Source organism: Eupeodes corollae, chromosome 1 (assembly GCF_945859685.1).
Source record: "Eupeodes corollae chromosome 1, idEupCoro1.1, whole genome shotgun sequence".
NCBI classification, from domain to species: Eukaryota; Metazoa; Arthropoda; class Insecta; order Diptera; family Syrphidae; genus Eupeodes; species Eupeodes corollae.
In genome coordinates, this window is record NC_079147.1 from 107,299,241 (window position 1) to 107,310,769 (window position 11,529).

The following is an 11,529-nucleotide window of genomic DNA, read 5'->3' on the forward strand; positions in this document are numbered from 1 at the left end:
ATTTTGATATACAAAACTTTGAGACCAATGTACACCCGTATCTCCCAGAAATTTACTTTTAAGTTTTGAAAAAATATTCATACACCGCAGTGAACAGTTTAGTGTAGGTTTGTTTAAGGTTTTTTTAGAAATTGAACTAAAGTTTGGATTTTTTAAAGTGCATTTTTGATTTGAAGAATTTATTGGAAAAACGTAGTAAAAAATAGAACATCCTCAGTAAAATCACTACATTCGTGTACGAAATCAATTTTTCGAGTTTTTTTTCATTTTTAGACGTTTGATACCTCTTTGAGACTCGATGGATGTGTTCTAAGAGTAGTGTATCTCGTAAAAACAAGACATCATTATAAAAATCAAGATGAACTCTAATTCGATAGTTTCTTTTTAATTTATTTTAACTAGAGTTTGAAAAATTAAATACTTGTGTGTTTTTCCAATGAGTTTTAAATTTTTTTACAGTCTTACATTATTCAAAATAAAATCTAAAAAGTATCTTAGCAAGTCTAGAAAAAAGACAAGGATACGAAAATAAAATCTTACTTCTTATTCTGGTTTTCAACGTTGCTTAGCATAAAATCCATCTTTGAATTCACTGCACTTAGTTGTAATTTTTTTTTAAAATTAATTGTAAAATTAATGGGATGCGACCCACACTGATAACTTTCCATCCCGTCTGTCGATTTGTCTTGCTTAAAAGTTTGTCTATATGTATTTTTACCAAATTTGCGCACTATTTTTTGTAGATTTTATTTTTTATGAAAAAAAACCGACTGTTGGATTTTTATATCAAAATTACTGAATATTGAAAACAATATTTTCTCTAAAATAAAATAAGTTTGAAGCCAATATTTTTAATTTTTGAAAAGCTATTTGAGCCGAAAGTAAATTTTTACCAAGTTTTAGTAGGTATTGTTTTTTTTAGAGTTTTATTTTTTGTAAGAAAACTGTCAATTCGAATTTTTTAAAAATTTTACCAAATGTTGAAAACAATATTTCTTATAAGATAAAAATAGTTTGAAGCCAATATTTAAAATTTTTGAAGAGATATTTGAGTCGAAAATCAATTTTTACCAACTTTTATACATTTTTTTTCAGGTTTTTATTTTTTGTAAAAAAACTGTCAATTCGATTTTTCTCAAAATTTTATCAGATGTCAAACACATTATTCTTCGTTGCACAAAATTGTTTTAGAGATGAAATCATATTTCAGTCGTAAAATTTTGGAGGTGACAATTTTTTTTTCAGTTTTATTGATTTATAAAAAAAACCGTTAGATAGATTTTTTTCAAAAAATATACCTGTTTAGTATCACGTTACAATATATTATTTAAAATTTAATTCAAGTCTATAGCGTTTTTGGTTCGAAAGAAAAGAAAAAAAACCACCCACGCAATTTTCTTGAGAGCCCTTTCTGCATCTTTCTGCCTTATTATCTGTATAACAAAATTTATTTGAAGTCGATATCTCTTCTGGTTCTTGAGCTATGGACGACGAAAAAAACGTCGCGAACGTACGGACGTACGGACGTACAAACGTACGTACACACGCACGCACAGACATCTTTCTAAAAATCTTTTATTTCGACTCTAGGGACCTTGAAACGTCGAGAAATGTCAACATTTTCAATTTGTTAAATCGGACCCATTACAATAACTTCCTATGGGAAGTTAATAAAAATAAAGTTATGTTTTTGTAATGTGACTCGATTAAGTTTTTTAGTATACGGAAATAGACAAATTTTCCAATATTTGTTTGTTTTTTAACAAAAAGTTAGTGTCAGTGTCGACATCTGTAGCACTCGTAGATGTAGTTAGACTACATAGTTAGACTATAATCTACGAACAAAACCTTTTCTTTTAGTTCTTTTTTTATTCAGCAGCAATTAACAAATTTAAAAATATGAAAACGAATTAAATTTGAAAAGTTCCTAATATTCATTATATTATTATTGGTCGACAAATTTACTTTTTTTAAGGATTAAGATGTTCTTAATTCGAATCTTAATTTTTTTTAAAACACATCAGATTTTCAAGTTATGCCCTTTAAAAAATACTAAAAGCAACCAAAAACGGGGTTTTTAAGCCTAAGTCAAAACTCAAATCTCTTAATAATAATTTGTATGACGATTTTGAAAAGTACAAATCTTTCCCTTTTAGATATTTCTTAAAGCATTTTAGTATCTTATACTTAGTTTCTGGAAACTCTCATTAGTTATGTGTCTTTATTTGAATCTATATAAATTTTTGAGATAAACTTTAATTTGATACTTTAATAGTTTTTGAAATAACGTTTTGGGTTTAATTGTAAGTGCTGATTTCGTACCCAAACTCTAATTTTAACTATTTGCTCGGGTTTTAAAAAAATGGTTTTCGAAATTATTTTTCCCAATACGTTTGAAAACCTTGATATAAAAGAATCGTTTAGGCAACTAATTTGTTACGACACTTTTGTGTTTGCCTTTTTCGGTTAAAAACCATTTGAGCAAAAATTGTTTCTTTAAATCTAAAAACCTTTAAAGTGATGCCTGTGATGCGATCCAGACTGAAAACTTCCCAATCCGTCTGTCGATATGTCTAGCTTAAAAGTTCTGTAGGTTTTCGTATTGGGTTAAAAAAGTTGTCAGTTGAATTATTCTTAAAAAAATTTAAATTACCAACAATATTTTTCTAAAATCTAGTTTTGTTAAATGGATTTTTATTTGAAAACAATTTTTTAATAATATTAGTAGCGTTTTTTAAATTTTTACAAATTGGATGAATGAAATTAATTTGAGAGATATCAAGAACCAAAAAATCAATTTTTACTAAATTTGAGTTCTATTTTTTTGTGGATTTTATATTGTATGAAAAAATGGGCTATTGGATTTTTATAAGAAACAACTACTGAATATCGAAAACATTATTTTCTGTGAAATAAAAAAAAGTTTGAAGAGAATATTTTTAATTTTTGAAAAGTTATTTGAGTCGAAATGTTGATGTTTACCAAGTTTTAGTATTTTTTTATTGTTTGAAAAAAATATGTCAGTTTATTTTTTCTCAAAATTTTACGAATGTTGAAAGCAATATTTTTTGAAAGATAAAAGTAGCTTGAAGCCAATATTTCAATGTTTTGAAAAGATATTTGTGTCGGAAATCAATTTTTTCCAATTTTTGTTGAAGTTTCTTTTTTTTTGAAAAAAAACTGTCAATTCGATTTGTCTCCAAATTTTAGAGAATGTTAAAAACAAGATTATTAAGTTGTAAGTTAAAATTAGTTGAAAACTATTCTCTTAAATTTTTGAAAAGATATTTAAGTCGATATTCAATTTTTACCAACTTTGAGTAGTGTTTTTTAGGTTTTTATTTTTTATAAAAAAAAGCTATCAATAGGATTTTTCTCAAAATTTTACTGAATGTTGACAACAATATTTTTTTAAAAGATAAACGTTGTTCAAAGCCAATATCTCAAAGTTTTGAAAGATAATTGAGTCGAAAATTTATTGTTCATTTCTTTGTTTAGGTTTTGGAAAAGATCTATCAATTCGATTTTTCTCAAAATTTTACCAGATGTTAAAAACGTTATTTCTCTAGCACAAAATTGTTTTAGAGATGAAATCATTATTTATATTTATGTCGACATTTTTAATTTGACAAATCGGACCTATGGGAAGTTAATATTCATATCAATATTTTGAAGTCAATGTCTTTCTTCATTCTCCTAATTCTTGAGTCAAAAATGATTTCCTATCAGTAATTTGATTTTTGTGTGGGTTTTCGTGATTAAAAAAAAATTCAGTTGACTTTTTTTAAAAGATTAACTAAAAATCATCAACTTTCAAATCCCAAAATCTATTTTCGTTAACAAGATTTTTAGTCGAAAACTAATTTCTTGAAAGTTTTTCATAATCATATAAACAAATACAAAACAGATTTCCCAAAAACAATATAATATGTTAACAACAAAATTTAGCAAAGAATTAAATCATTTTGAAGAAAATTCATTCATTTATGAACGAGATCTCGAGAATCGAACTATTTTTTGTAGATTTTACTTGGTATGTAAGAACCGATTGTTGGATTTTTATGAAAACTTTACTGAATGTTAAAAACAATATTTTCTATTTGATAAAATTAGTTTTAATCTAAAATTATACATTTTTGAAAAAAACTTGCGTCAAAATTAAATGTTTACCTACAAAATTTTAGCAAATGTTTATTTTTTAGGTTTTATTTTTTGTTAGGAAACTGTACTTCGATTTTCCTCAAAATTTAACTGAATGTTGAGAACTATATTTTTTATAAGGTGAAGTTATTTTTAAGCCAATATTCTTGTTTTTTAAAAAAGATATTTAAGACGAAAATCAATTTTTACCAACTTTTAGTGATGTTTTCTTGTAGGTTTTAACTGTCAACTTGATTTTGCTCAAAATTTGACTAGATGTCAAAAACGTTATTCTTCTTTGCATGCAATCATTTTGAAACTAAAATCTGTATTATTATCTGTATAAAAAATGTATTTGAAGTTTATATTTATGTAGCTAGTTCTTATGATATGGACGACGAACACACTGACATCGCTCTAATGATTCTAGGGACCTTGAAACGTCGAGAAATGTCAAAATTTCGACTTTCCTAAGGAAATTAAAAAAATTAACATTTCCTTGTAAATATAATGTAGACAAAATTAACTCACTAGTTACATGTAATTGAAAATTACAATGGAATTATTCAAGTTCTTGGAGAAAAATACTTTTAAGATATGTATACCTAGTCAAGGTATGTGATGTCCTTATTTACTTGTTCATTCAAAGCAACACACGGAAAAGAACATAGCATTTTAAAATTATTTTTTAATAATAATTAACAAAAATAATATTTACATAAAATTTTATTGGGAAAAGTTATCATAACATTTTTGGAATAAAACTTCAAGGTATTAACGCTTTTCAAATATACGTTTTAAAGCAATTATAATTAAATTTGTAATCATTTTTTCCCAACTTTGTTATTACTAACAGAAACCACAATAGTTTTGTTTAGTATTTACGTTGAGTTTGCGTAATAGAACACGCCAAAGACTGATGGTACTTAACACATATTCTAATAAAGGGTAGACGTAGTTACAAAAATCATGGACTGACAATTAAGTTCAACAATACCACCAACATATTGTTTTAATAAATTACTTTTAAAAAACTTTTTGAAAAATTTCGTGTTCTTAATTGAACAATGACAATATTAAATCTTGTTCATAAATATTACTTGTGCGAAATTATCCTTTTTTTGTAGAAAAATCTTACAATTTCAGGTGGTATTAAATTTAAGATTAGAACTTGACTTCAATCATGCCGCCAGGAATTTCTCACCTTTTCTCACCTGCCTTCAATGTAATTGACAAGGCCTGTTATTTAAAATAGTCCATTTACCTTTAAACTCAATCCTATAGTCGTCAAGTAGTTAGGATCAAGAATATGGCATGATGCTTAATACAAAAGTCTATTTATTGTTCTTATTAGGTGTCAGTTATAGTTTTCATCATTCAAAATTGTGTTTTCAAATTCAAAAGCAGTTAATACATAACACAATTTGAAATATTAAATGTCAAGATGAAGCATATCAGTTTTAAATTGTTTCTACTTAAAAATATTAAATTATTTAATCCAGAACTTTTCTTTTAGTTAATTTTTAAGTTTTCAATGATCAAATAATTTTAAATGAGCAGCTAATTTTACATTTAGTGCCTATCCAAGAGTAATTCTAGTCATGAAAAGTGCTTTCTCAAATTAGCCGTTCGGATTCGGCATATAAGCTGTAGGCCCCTCCCATCTCTGACAAAATTACTCGCTCACAGGAATGGTTGAGAGTTGTAAGTCACTAGGCCCTGGTTCTTCATGGACTGTTGTTCCCCCTACTCGTAATTTATTTATTTATAATTTCCTTCTAGAACTTTTAAGATCAACCAACGATTGCTCCTTGTAAATAAGTATGTTTTTCACCATTCAAAATTCATAAAATTAGAAGATAAATTAGAAACGCATGTTAGAATTGCCCAACGTCAAATATTAAACTATACTAAAAAGCCTATAAAAGGGTGCTTCACTTGCGAGTATTTCCGTGTATGAGTTTACAAGTGCGATCTTTTAAGAACTTTTGTATAAAATATCTAAAAATATGGGAAAAATCAAAAAGTTTAGAAGGCAGAAACAATATCATGAGAAAAGCGGTTAATTCTACGACTTGTCTCAAATTCCACTCTACCAGCGACTAAAATAAGAGGCAAACGATGAGTATCAGCCAGAATAACAACGGCTCAAACGATAATACAAAAACGTGGTACTAACCAGAGAAGAAAAGCTAAAAATGAACCTGTTTTGAGGCAAGCACACAGAGAGCATCGGACCAATTTTGGCAGGAAACCATGTTACTTGGATCAATAAATAGAAACGTATTGTCTTTTCGGGTGAACAAGTTTAACATTGACGAACCGATAGTTCCAACTTTGTTTCCATGATCTGAGAAAGGATTAGCTTATTTTGGTGTGGGTGGGGAGCTAAAACCTACTATGTCACAATAGACTTTTATTTTTGTCCACAATAACGAACGGGGAAATCTATAAATGTTTTCTGGTACGATCATTTCCAAAAACAAAAATCATTTAAGCACCTCTGCCTTGGATTTTCAAAATGACAATGCCATGCCCATTCACACTTAAATTGTTGTTACAATTTGAATTCAATCAGAAGACGAGGTGAAACTTTTGCCATGGTCCCCATATTTATCGCACTTTGACATAATTGAAAATGGCCATGGCTTTCTCACAAGTTTATGAAGGTGGCAGACAATTTTAAGACAAGTACACCTTAATTTAATCTTTTAATGATTCCTGGCTCCATATTTCCTGTGATTAATAAGAACAAGTTGAATGCTTTAATTCTTATCCGTCTTTGTTGAATGCTTTAATTCCAATCCGTCTTATAGACGTAATATCCAAAAAAGGCGAACATAATCATCCTATTGACGCACTTTTGTATCCCCTTTTTTAAATACTTTATTTTATTATTTTAAGGAATTCTAACGCTTGTTTCTAATTTACACTTTGATTTTATAAATTTTGTATGGTGAAAAAAAGTCTTATCCATTAGCGGTTTCAAAAGTATGTGACTGGAAGTCGACATCCGTCAAACTATGTTGTTAAACCAATTTTTGTTTTCAGTTGAAAGTCTGACATTTACGAAAATGGATCGTTTAACTATCGCCCAACGCATACAAATTGTTAAAACCTATTCCAAAATGGTGATTCTGCCACAGTCACATTCTGTACTGAACAACAATTCTCAAAATTGTGAAGAAATTTGAAGAGACTGGATTGGCTACCCTCATACCACTGAAAATATCGATCGGTGCTGTAAGTGAAAGTCTTGCCGAAACCGAGATGTGTAGATTCATTGTCGTTCACTCGAATTAGGACTGTCTTACAGTATACTATGGCGTGCTTTGCATTTGGATCCAGCTCACACAACAACTGAAGCCAGCTAACTATTCACAATGTCGTAGATATGTCGAAAAGGTGCTTGATCAACAGGCGGATGGATGCTCGGCGGTTTTTCGAACCAAATTTTCCTCAGATACGAAGCACATTTCTCACTCATTGGGTATGTTATAAGACAAAATGTTCATATTTGAGATTCTGAGAAACATTAAGTGATTGAAGAGAGGAGGTGTGATTGGACCTTACTTCTTCGAAAACGACGATGGCGATGGAACGGCTATCACCGTCAATTCAGAGATTTATGGTCATATGATAACCGACTTTTTTCACCTGCTATTGAAAAAACCGACTCGGAAAATATGCGGTTTTAACAAGGCGGTGCCACATGCCTCACAAATCGAGCGAAAAAGGTTTTATTTGAAAGACACACTTCCAAACCGCATAATTTTTCATCGTGCTGATATGAACTGGCCGCCACGATCATGCAATTTGACATACCTGGACTTTTTATTTTGTGAGGCTAGTAGGTACTGCAGATTAACCTTTAATTTAAAAAACAATATTCGTCAAGTTATGGTTGAGTTACCGCTCAATAATTGTCAAAAACTGGTGGAAAATTACCTCAAAAGAATCGATGCTTTCAGCAATTCGAGTTGTGATCATTTAAATGATGTACTGTTTCACATATAATGTCAAAGTTCAAACTTTATAATAAAAAGAAAAATATAAAAAAAGTGGATAACTCTGTACATACTCGTACGTCGTCGTTAACGTTTCCAAGTAAAAAAGCTTCTATACCATCTATAAAAATCGAAACCCGCTTCCAAAATGTGAAGCCTCATTCCAGTGGTTGGCAGTGTATCATCTAAAATAACTGTAGAATTTTCACCAGCAACTGTAACATTGCTTGATTTTGCTTACGTAAGCAACTTACGTAGATGTAAGTAAGTAAGTAAAAACTAACTTGCATAATACCTACCTACGTATGTAAAACTTGAATAAAACTTACAACTGTACAATTCTGATCTAAATGAATTATTGAAGTCATATAAGCCATAATAATGTTACATACTTAATGCTAGTTTAGTAAATACAATATAAAAATTTTAAAACTTCTTGATCAATTTTATGGTCTAGAACACCAAAGCTTTATATTCCATCAAACAATGAAACCATTGTTTTAAAATATCCCACTAATCTGAGCTTTAAAACTGTAAAAATATTACATAAGCTTTACATTGTCCATATAACATCCGTTTTATACAATTTTTTTAAAAATAAAAATCCCACAAAATTTACAAACAAAGAAACTAAAGTTAAACAAAATAAAAATCATCTCAAAACATCTGGTTCCTGGAAGTGCAGCTTATTATTTATATTTTTTAAGATTACGTAACCTTAACTATACACAAAGTAGCTTTAAAAAATATACAAAACAAACTTGAGATAGCAGATGTATACCTTACCTACCCAAAAAACTTTATAAAAATATCCACCTATGTACAAGTGTTGTACATAGTCAAAGTACATATTTACAATAATATATAATAAAAATATATAGAAACAAACAGAACAAATAAATTACCTCTATTTTTGCATGATTGTTAATATCCGTCGATCATTGAAACTGGTTTCCATTTAAAATAACAGCAACTATTAGGAAGGTACAAAAATCACTTAATTTTACTTTATTATTGTTAATAATAATTAATTGCGCACCGATAGATATATTAGAATTTCAACTACAAGTATAATGGTGATAAAATAAAATTACAAAATTGTTCTTAAAACATTTTTGCGCACCCAAAGTGTGGTGAGGTCACTTTTGTATATTTTATATTATTCTTCGTTTCAAGATGCACTCAGTAGTTTTTCTTATGATCTTATTAATTTAAAAAAAAAACACTTTTAATTAATTTAAATTTATTAACTCAGCAGTACCTAGCAGCAAGTTTGGTAGAAATTAATATTCAACTGCACTGATGGTGGCGGTCGGTTCGGTGTAATATCTGTAATGAGCCAAGTCAGGGCCAGCGTCAGATCAAGACCAGGCTAACAACCACTAACCACCATCCATCCAAAACCAACCGTCGACCAACAATAATTCTGCTGCGGCCTGCGACTGCGACTGCATCAACTGTACCACTTCAAGTTCAAGGATATTATGTAACCAAGCAACCAACCAACCAAGTTTTGAGTTGTTGTTGCTGTTGTTGTTGTTAGTGTTACGCTTATTTTGTTTGTTTGCATTTTATAATTATTGCAAGTCACATTCACATGGGTAGAAAATTTATTACAATTGTATTGGAAACAAAAACAACAATTTTCCTATATACATATAGTTTTACATAGGTACATCATATGTACATGTATTTATGTAGATTTGTAGGTATATGTGTTTTTGGTATACATATATATTCAACTATAGAAAAGGTACACTCTCGCTCTTAGTATGTTTTGTAATTAAATTAAATTTCCACAAATAAAATTTATATTAATTCACTCTCTTAATCAATTTAATCCAAAAACTTCAAATTTCAAACAAAATGTTTAGTTAAATTTTTGTTTATAAGAATTTTTTGCGACCAGACAAACAGAAGGTATAAGTTGGGTAGGTATAGAGTATAAGTTGTAGATCGCTTGTGGCACGTTTATTTCTGTGGACCGTTGAATTCGAACTGCGATGGTTGCCCTATGTAGGTATCTGAAGCCTCTTGGCTTCGCACAAATGGCGTGTTAGATAGGTATTCTGTTTCTGTTTTGAATTCTGAATTATTGTGACTTTAAAAATTGAGAAGACTGAAGCCTTCTTCGTTGACGTTGTCGTTTTCGTCTGATTCTGAATTGTGATGTTGGCCAACTCAGAGCTCACGGCCGCGGCAGCGTCCCCAAAAGAGGAGAGGGCTTAGCACAGGCATACAAAACAATTAAATAAACTTTATTTGCCATATTTTTGTTGTTGTTGTTGCTGAATGCCTGTGGCCGTGCTTAATTTGTATGTACTGAGAGTTGGCTTCAAAGCGGGAAAAGAAGGACGCGAAGCAAAGTGAGGAATGTTTCAAAACGTTGTCGATGGAATATAACTTAAGGCTGGAGGAATGAGTAGTTTTTGCTACCCTTATTTTTGTAGATTGGACGCCCTAACTTGATATTTCTATATAAAACCTACATAAACCTATCTACATAGAGACACTATATTTTATAGTTAGGTAGGTATAAATATACAAGAGGTAAAACTACTGTACCTAGTGGCATGTTTTTCTTCTTCTATTTTCTTTTATAGAAATGTTGTAGCTTTGACTTTTTATTTGTCTTAAAAGGCAAAGAGGTGAAAAAACAACGAAGACGACAGCTACAGCTAAACCGACTGCGACAGCTAAAGCTACAGCTATAGCTACAGAAACTGCTAGCAAGCCCATCTGTATGCCTGCTGCTACTGGTGGCCGAAAGGTGTGTTCTGTTCTGTTCATGTTTTATATCTACCTACCTACCATCTATGATTGTTTAGGAATAGAACAAAAGTGTATTTTTTGTTTTTCATATTTTATATTCATATGTAGGTACACCGATAGGAACCAGAACCAGATGCGGTGATAAGTTCTCATATGTACCTAGGTAGGTTTATAGATAGGTACAGTATAACACAGATATTTGTTTTGATATAAAAATTAAGAATTTTGTGATGCACTTAGATTGAAAATTGAAAATACTAATAACTTTCCATCCCATCCCGTCTGTCGATTGGTCTTTCTTAAATTTTTACAAAACATTCATAACAACAATTTAAAGTCAATATTTTTCTTTATTTTCTTTCTACTTGATGCGAAAATCATTTCTTGTCAGTTTTTTGTTGTGTTTGTGTTTTTTAAAAAAGTTGTCAATTGAATTTTTCTAAAAAAATAACTTAAACTTACCAACAATTTTTACATATGATGAAATAAGTTTGATTTCAAAAGCTGTGTTCGCTGTTTTTAGTCGAAAACCAATTTGTACCAATTTTAGTAGCATTTCTTGAAAATTTGTTTTTATAATACCTATAAACAAATACAGATTGGATTTTTC

At 29.6% G+C, this 11,529-nt stretch overlaps 1 long non-coding RNA gene across 1 annotated transcript in view; it reads right to left on the reverse strand.

Annotated features, from left to right (window-relative positions):
• Positions 1-10,655, reverse strand: part of LOC129939069 (uncharacterized) — a 42,951-nt gene extending 32,296 nt beyond the window's left edge. Inside the window, exon 1 of the long non-coding RNA XR_008780502.1 lies at positions 9,053-10,655. This is a non-coding gene — a long non-coding RNA (uncharacterized LOC129939069). The remainder of the gene's footprint in view (positions 1-9,052) is intronic.
• Positions 10,656-11,529: the final 874 nt, after the last annotated feature.